The sequence below is a fragment of the Gracilinanus agilis genome, chromosome 3, assembly GCF_016433145.1.
Source record: "Gracilinanus agilis isolate LMUSP501 chromosome 3, AgileGrace, whole genome shotgun sequence".
NCBI lineage: Eukaryota > Metazoa > Chordata > Mammalia > Didelphimorphia > Didelphidae > Gracilinanus > Gracilinanus agilis.
Genome location: NC_058132.1, coordinates 69260421 through 69269521, shown reverse-complemented (window position 1 = coordinate 69269521; position 9101 = coordinate 69260421).

The window sequence follows — 9101 nt, the reverse complement described above, 5'->3', positions numbered from 1 at the left end:
TTTTATATCCTGCAACTTTGCTAAAGTTGTTGATTATTTCCACTAGATTTTTAGTTGATTCTCTAGGATTTTTCAAGTAGACCATCATATTATCTGCAAAGAGTAATAGTTTGGTTTCCTCACTGTCTATTTTAGTGCCTTCAATTTCTTTTTCTTCTATAATCTCTACTGCTAGTGTTTCTAGTACAATGCTAAATAATAGAGGTGATAATGGGCATCCTTGTTTCACTCCTGATATTATTGGGAAGGTTTCTAATTTATCCCCATTGCAGATGATGCTTGTTGATGGTTTTAGATATATACTGTTTATTATTTTTAGGAAAGGACCTTCTATTCCTATACTTTCTAGTGTTTTCAATAGGAATGGGTGTTGTATTTTGTCAAAGCTTTTTCAGCATCTATTGAGATAATCATGTGATTTTTGTTGGTTTGCTTGTTGATATGGTCAATTATGTGGATGGTTTTCCCAATATTGAACCATCCTTGCATTCCTGGCATAAATTCCACCTGATCATAATGAATAATGTTCATGATCACTTACTGGAGTCTTTTTGCTAGTATTCTATTTAAGATTTTTGCATCTATATTCATTAAGGAGATTGGTCTGTAGTTTTCTTTCTCTGTTTTTGTCTGTCTGTCTTTGGAATCAGTACCATATTTGTGTCATAAAAAGAATTCAGTAGAACTCCTGCTTATTATGTCAAATAGTTTATACAGTATTGGGATTAATTGTTCTTTGAATGTTTGATACAATTCACTTGTGAATCCATCTGGTCCTGGAGATTTTTTCTTAGGGAGTTCTTTGATGGTTTGTTCAATTTATTTTTCTGATATTGGATTATTTAAATATTCTATTTCTTCTGCTGTTAATCTAGGCAATTTATATTTTTGTAAATATTCATCCATGTCAACTAGACTGCCAATATTTATTGCCATATAATTGGGCAAAATAATTTTTAATGATTGCCTTAATTTCCTCTTCATTAGAGGTGAGGATTCACTTTTCCTCTTTGATACTGTTAATTTGATTTTCCTATTTCCTTTTTTTTTATTACATTGACCAATACCTTGTCAATTTTATTTGTTTTTTCAAAGTACCAGGTTTTGGTCTTATTTATTAATTCAATACTTCTTTTCCTTTCAATTTTATTAATTTCTCCTTTAAGATTTATGAACTCTAATTTAGTTTTCATCTGGGGATTTTTAATTTGTTCATTTTCTAGTTTTTTGGTTTGTATGCCCAATTCATTGATCTTTGCCCTCCATAATTTGTTAATATATGCACTCCCAGTGCTTTGACTGCATCCCACATATTTCTGTAGGATGTCTCATCATTGTCATTCTCTTCTATGAATTTATTAATTGTTTCTATTATTTGTTCTTTAACTGATTTTGGAGGATCATATTATTTAGTTTCCAATTAATTTTTAATTTGCCTATCCATGTACCCTTACTAGTTATTATTTTTATTTCATTATGATCTAAAAAGGTTGCATTTATTATTTTTGCTCTTTTGCATTTGTTTGCCATGTTTCTATGCCCCAGACAGTGATGTGTATGGGGCCTACAGGGTGTTTTGGAAGAACTGCTGACTCTGGTATGAGGGCCAGACTTCTGACCACTATGGTGCCACATAGCTCGCACTTCTGGCCTGAGGGCTTACCTGAGCTCTTTTCGGGGTTGCTCATCCATGTTTTGTGTCTGTCTTTTACCCAGCTCTCACCTGTGGCTCTAAGAAGTTGTAGTATGCATAATGGTCATATCCTAGTAAAACCATCTCACCCAATGGGCTAAACCAGGCTGAGGGTAACCAAAAGACCTCAGACCTGTCAGTGAGTTAGGTAGAGGTCTAACCTAAGCACATGAAAACCTCCTCTGGTGGAATGGGTGGATGAGAACAATTTGTTTCAGTAGCCATGTAAGCTGGAGCTATGGAGTGCTTAGATTTTGGTCAGATGCTGAAGATGCCAAGGTAGAAACATTGTATCCCAGGCCATTGCCAGTCATCCTGACTTTTGTCCTGTCACGGGACTTTGATGACTCACAAAGAGGGAATGGGGCTAATGACTTTGGGCAACTCTGCCTCACTTAAATCTAATTCATGCACAAGCCAAGATCACTCATTATGTCATTGGTCCTCTTCCAGGATGAAGGACAAACAACAATGTACACACACACACACACACACACACACACACACACACACACATTAAAGCTTTAATAGCTTTAATCTGCACTAAGACTTTGGAACAACTTGTATTTGGAAATGAAGGTTATATTAAAATATGCCAATGCAAAATAAAAGAAGAGGATGGGGAAAAGGAAGGAAATAGAGGGGAAAAGAAGGAAGTAGAGTTTAATGGGTGGTCAAACCATGATAAAAATAATCATAACTCATCATTCTGCCAAATGAAATCAGCTCTCAAACTCATACCTCCTCAGAACCTCCTGCCTCTGGGACCCCTCCTTCTGATCAGAAAGGGTAGAGGGTGGATAGTAGACATTGGAGAGTTCCTACCAGATCTTCCACGACTTAAGAAAACATTTAGGGAAATTCATTTCATCATTTTCTATTTGGCTGACCTCTAGTCTATGATCACAGTTCTGGAAGCTGAATTTAACTCTGTATCTCGCCTCTTCAGATAATTTTCTACCCTGACTGGATATCTTAATCATACCCTTGATGTCAACTTCTTTTTATGCGATGTCTTCCCCTATTAGATTGTAAACTCCTTGAGAGTAGGGATTGTCTTAGGCCTTTCTTTGTTTCTAACATTTAGCATAGTTCCTGGCACATAGTAGGTGCTTAACAAACATTTAACAAACAAGTATCCATCACATCTCCAATTTTATGTCACATAAAACTCGCTTTCTTATCCCTGGTTCTAGATCTAGTAATCAAAGTTTTAAAAACCTTTTTTTATGAGCATGAACTGAAATTTTTCTGTTTGCTTTTTATGCCAAAGAACATGCTATATATATTTCGTTATTGGAGTCTCACCACAACCATTTTACAGATGAAGAAATTGAAAGCAAGGGAAGCAAAGGCTTTTGATCACACTTTCATAGCTTATCAGTGGCAGAGCTGGGATCTAACTTGGGTCTTTACCCCTTAAACCACATTTTAAAAAGCCTCTCTGTGTGCCCAACATTATGCCCAAGATTTTGAGGACTCCCTTAAAAAGAGATAATCTCTTTCCAAATTCTTGTCTCTAAGGAGTTCCCAGGCAAGGAGATGGGATTGGCACACAGGAGGAAGAGAGAGAGAGAAAAAAAAAGACTGCATAGATTATGTGGTTCAAATGCCAAAGGTGATAGGAAGTCATTGAAGACATGGGTCAGTGTGCCTGTGAGTCATCAGGAAAAAGCTTGATGAAGGAGGTCAGATTTGTGCTAGATCTAGGTTGTGGGCAGGATGAATAGATAGAAAGGAAGAGGAATTCTAGGCTGGATAAGAAAGGAAAGAAGCAAACATTTAAACACCTACTATGTGCCAGATACTGTGCTAACCATTTATAATTATTATCTCATTTGAGCCTCACAACCACCCTGGGAGGTATATACTATTATTATTTCCATTTTATAGATGAGGAAACTGAGGCAGAGGTCAAGTGACTTGAATACAATTATACAGCTAGGAAGTGGCTGAGGCTGTATTTGAACTCAGAACTTCCTGACTCCTCTACTCTCCTATTTTGTTGTTTGGGTTAATAGTATGAGAAAAGACACAGATATAAGGCGAGTCTGGGGTTTAGGAGCATAGTGGAAGAGATAGATGAGATGGAGCAGGGATGGGATGTGTTGGGGGGAATAATGGAAAAGAAGGTGTAGGGCAGGGTTTGGATTATGCAGGGTTCCATAAAGCCTCCTCTCATGAGGTTTGACTAGATGGATCGTCTCTAAGATTCATTCTAGCTCTAACATGCTATTTTCTAAGATTCTTTTCAGCAAAATAATATTTGACTTGTTACCTATAATACTTTATGTTCTAACATCATGTACCCCAAATTCATATCTTTCTCTGACAGTCTCTATTCCAAGATTCTTTTCAGCTCTAGCCTTCTATGTTCAGTAATATCCTTGTAATACCCCTTCTGGGCTCATTCTTCCAATCCCCAAAGAACAGCTACTGTTCCTACCATCTTCCTAACCTGAAGTTCATGGACCCCCACCAGTATGCTTCCTCTTTAACTACCATCCTGTAGACTTAATTACGTCTTTAACAAAGGCATTTACTCAAATGTCATAGCAAAAACAGTCATAAAACAGAGTTCCCCATCACTCCTAAAGTTGAGGTACGTTCTACAAATGACATATAGAGCCCAGTGGAGAGGATCAAACCTCAAACCAAATTATAGTGGTTCTCCTGAGGAGAACATGTATAATCGAGGCCACTCACACCTGTAGAACTGCAGGACCTTGAGGTTCTTTCTTTCTCCAAAGGGTCTTCATAAAGTTTGTGGTGGGTTGTGACATCGAGGATGAAAGCTTCTCACCTGCTTGAAGATCATGGTGTCTCAGCTATATAAGTTAATTTGCTGCTGGGCTGGGAGAAGCAGGTTGCTTGACTTTTGAGTTGGCTTCTCGGTGGGCTGGAACATGCCCAACCACTGGGCAATTATTATGATTATATTATATATTTATTATTATAACTATTATTGTGACTGGGCTAATCTGGACAGGTCAGTTAGCCATTGACAACTGTTAATGGACTGGGCTATGCAGATTTCTCTTGCACTGGGCAACTAGGTGGCTGTAGGCCCAGAAGCTCTATCTACTGCAATACCGTAGTGCCTGGTTGAGTAGTCTATGCACTGCACTGGGGTGAGTTCATTCTCTCACTGGTCCCTTCATGTGTAAAGAAGCTATTGAAGGCTCGGACTTTTCCAGAGGTGTGGAATGTTTCATTGCTTCTGAAGGCCTTCTGCTTTGCTTTGGCTCCCCAAAGTCTTTGTTTCCACTGCTAACATTCAGTTTGGCTGACTTACCAACTGGACAAAGCAAGCCTTTATGGTTCTAAGGCCTCTCCCAGCCCTGACATTCTGGGTTCTAAGAAGAGTTTTCTTGCATTCCTACTATGACATTCCTTGTTCTAAGGCTCCCCCCTGGCTCTGACATTCTGGGTTTTAAGGGTTCTCCCTCCCTCCCAGCTCTGACATTTGAGGTTCTAAGGTTCTTTCCAGCTCTGACATCCTGGATTCTAAGATTCTTCTAGGTCTGACAGTTCTGGGTTCTAAGGAAGGCTTTCCTCCCACTCCTACCTATTATGACATTCTTTCTTCTAAGGTTCTTCCCACCTCTGACATCCTGTGTTCTAAGGCTCCTCCTGACTGACATTCTGGGTTCTAAGGTCCCTCTCAGTTCTAACATCCTGGATTCTAAGGTTCCTCCCAACTCTGAAAATTTTGGGTTTTAAGGAAGGTTTTCCTCCCACTCCTACTATGACATTCTGGATTCTAAGGGCCCTCCCAGTTCTGACATTCTGGATTCTAAGGACCCTCCCAGTTCTGACATTCTGGGTTCTAAGGACCCTCCCAGTTCTGACATTCTGGGTTCTAAGGCTCTCCCAGCTCTGAAACTGTTCTAGGCCCCTAAAAGCTTATGATTCCTGTAAGTGATATTCCCTAACGTTGCTTTGTCATACTCTCTAAATCATCTCTGTTCAGCAATATTCATTTATTTTGATTTGGTGATTTTCCTGTTTGGGTTGCAGCTAAATCGGCAGGCCCATTTTCCAACGCCTCTCATATAAATATATATTTTTTTTTTGAAAAGAAAGAAACAAATACCCTGAAATAATTTCCCGTCACCGTTTACTAGCTTGTGAGAAAAAAGTTAATTACTGTCAATGCAAGGGCCTGTGTCTTCTTTGAAAGCTTCTATCTCTGGGCTCTATGATAAAGGAATTAGTTCCTAATTAAAGGAAATACCATTTTGAGATTGTTTCCCCCGCCATCCAAGATTACAACCGGCCTGGGAGGAAGAAGGGGGAAAAACAAGTCACTGCGTGTTCTTAGCAGCCATCGAGCTGGAGTGGTCTTGGGGAATGTACACTCCAGCTCTCCCTGACCCTTGGGGAGGGACAGCTGAGCTGCGGAGCTCCGATCCAATAAAACCGGCAGTATCTGTTATTACTTTTTTCCTTCTCTTGATGTCTGAACATATTGTACTCTTTGTGCTTTTCAGCTGCAGTGGAAACCTGATTTGTACAAATGTGCCAAGGAGAGGCTCCAGCCCCTGCGTGCAAATCTCATTGCAATCAGAGAAGGGCTGCGTTTATTCATGTAAATACTCCTCCAATCCCTGCCGCTAGTATGCCGGTTGTGAACACTAATATTCTTGGGCTTGTAAACATGATTATGGAAAGTGGGGAGCAGGGGCACGCGCACCCTTTGAATTAAAAATGGCCAGCTATTTTTTTCCTCATTGTCATCGTTTATTGCAGTTTGCTCCATCATAAACCCATCAGGGAGCAGACAGACATTACAAAGGAAATTGCAGCTGAGTACCCCTTCCTGGTGTGCCTCGCATTCATTTCAGCAAGCTCCCCACCACGGATGGGGAAATCCACAGAACTCAACTTTCATCTCCATTGCGACTTCTTTGTTCCTCGGAACTGGAGTTTGGAGTTGTTTGGAGTTTTAGGGGAAGCCATTTTTTTTGGTCCTGGGTCTCACTTTCTCCATTTGTAAAATGGACTCGATTTCTAAGACCTTTTCCAGTTCTGAACCTGTCATCATACTCTTTAGGGTGGTACTTAGAGATCCTAGGTACATTCCGTGTCTCAGAATGATAGCTGGAACTAGGAAACGTTTCACCCAGGTATTTCTGAGGTCCTCTAGAATTTATATCAAGGATAATGTGATCTTGAATACAGAACCCTTGTACTGAAGACAGTTGCATTGTGCTGCAGGGCAGGGTGGGAGATTATGAATCAGGAGAGAAGACTTGAACAGGGAGAAAATATACATCCCCACGAATGACTGAATGACTGACTGAATGAAAGAATGAATGAAAATGAAAATGAAAATGAATGAAAAGCCTAGGGAAGAGCTCATTTTGACCTGGGCTAATTATGGTCCTCTCATCACTAGGGCAGAGAAGAGGTGCAGTGGATAGGGGGCCAGGCCCAGAGTCAGGAAGATTCATCTTACTAAATTTAAATCCAATCCCAGCCACTGACTAGCTGTGTGACTCTGGGCAAGTCAATGCACTTTGCTTCAGTTTTCTCATCTGTAAAACGAGCTGGAGAAGGAAATGGCCAACCACTCCAGTGTCTTTGCCAAGAACACCCCAAATGGGCTCATGAAGAATCAGATGTGCCTGAAATGATGGAACAATAACAAAAGTTATGGCTCTAGGAGTGATGTATTCAGATGGCCAGAGAGAGAGATGGAGATATAATAGAATTCTCATGTTCCTATCATGACTTCCTAGGTACCTAGGGAGAAGCCCCCACCCCCACCCCTTTGCCCCATGTAATCTTAGCTTACTCCAGTGGCTCATATACTATGATAATGTTATAAAGTGCTTTACATTTCATTTGTTCCCCTCAAGCCTATGATGGGTGGCCGTAAGAGGGTCATATTGTTATTCGTTCATTTTAGTTGTATCCAACTCTCTGTGACCTCATTTTGGAGTTTTCTTGGTAATGATACTGGAGTGGTTGGCCATTTCCTTCTCTGACTCATTTTGCAGATGAGGAAATGGAGGCAAAGAGGGTTCGATGATTTGCTTAGGGTCACACAGTGAGTAAGTGGATGAAGCTGGATTTTAACTCAGGTCTTCCTGACTCTAAGCCTGGTGCTCTATCCACGGTAATACCTAGCTGTCCTTAAGAGGATCATAGGACAAGTGTCATAACCACTATTTTTCAGATGAGGAAATGGAACCTTATAGACAATCACACAACTAGGAAATAGCAGAGTTCTCACCTAAAACTCTTGGAATCTCTAATTCCATCTGAAGCTTAGTTGAAGCACCCCCCCCCCCCCACATGAAACCTTTCTCAACCTCTTCCCTCAAATATAAGATCCTTTTTTCTTTCCCCAAATTACATATCTATCTATCTATCTATCTATCTATCTATCTATCTATCTATCTATCTATCTATCTATCCATCCATCCATCCATCCATCCATGCATCCCATCCATGAATCTATCTATCTATCTATCTATCTATCTATCTATCTATCTATCTATCTATCTATCTATCTATCTATCTATCTATGCTTACATCCACACATCCATGCATGCATCCATCCATGTATGTATGTATGTATGTAGGTATGTATCTAACTATCTATGTATTCATCCATCCATCCATCCATCCATCCATCCATCCATCCATGTATCGATGAATCTATCTATCTATCTATCTACATACACACATATATAATTATATATACATATATGATTGCATATGGATTATATGCCTACATTATTTATTTTACAATTAAATATATAAAATCAATTTACCCCTATGTATTTTGTTGCCCCCAGTAGAATATAAAGTCTTATATAACAGAGATTAGGCAAGCCACTTCCCCTTTTGGACTCAGTTTGCTCAAATGTAAAAAGAGAGCGTTGGATTAAATGACCTCTGACATCCTTTTTGTCTCTAAGCCTATGAACTTATGACTTAGTTGCCTCCTGTAGAAATCAGCTTTTTGGGTGCCTCAACAAATGGCCCCCTGGCCTCTGTTTGGATACCTAGAACTACCGTGAGCCCAATACCACACAATGTAGCCCGTTCCACTCAGAAATCACTCTGATCCCTTGGAAGTTTTTCCTTTCTACTGAACTGAAACATATGTTCTTTAAAGCTTCAAATTCAAGCCTTACTTGGGGTCTCTCAGAACACATCTGTCCTCTATTGCCACCAAGATGCTTGAGCTCTCTAAAGACAGAGAAGAGGGACACATATTCAGAGATGAATGGATCTTAGATCTCACTGAATCCAACCACCTTATTTTATAGATAAGGAGACTCACCAAGGTCTAGGCTCAGATTTATACAGTTCTTAAGGATCTGACATGGGATTAGATCCAAGATCTTTTTCATTCCTGATTCTAAGTTCTGTCTACTACATGAACCTGCCT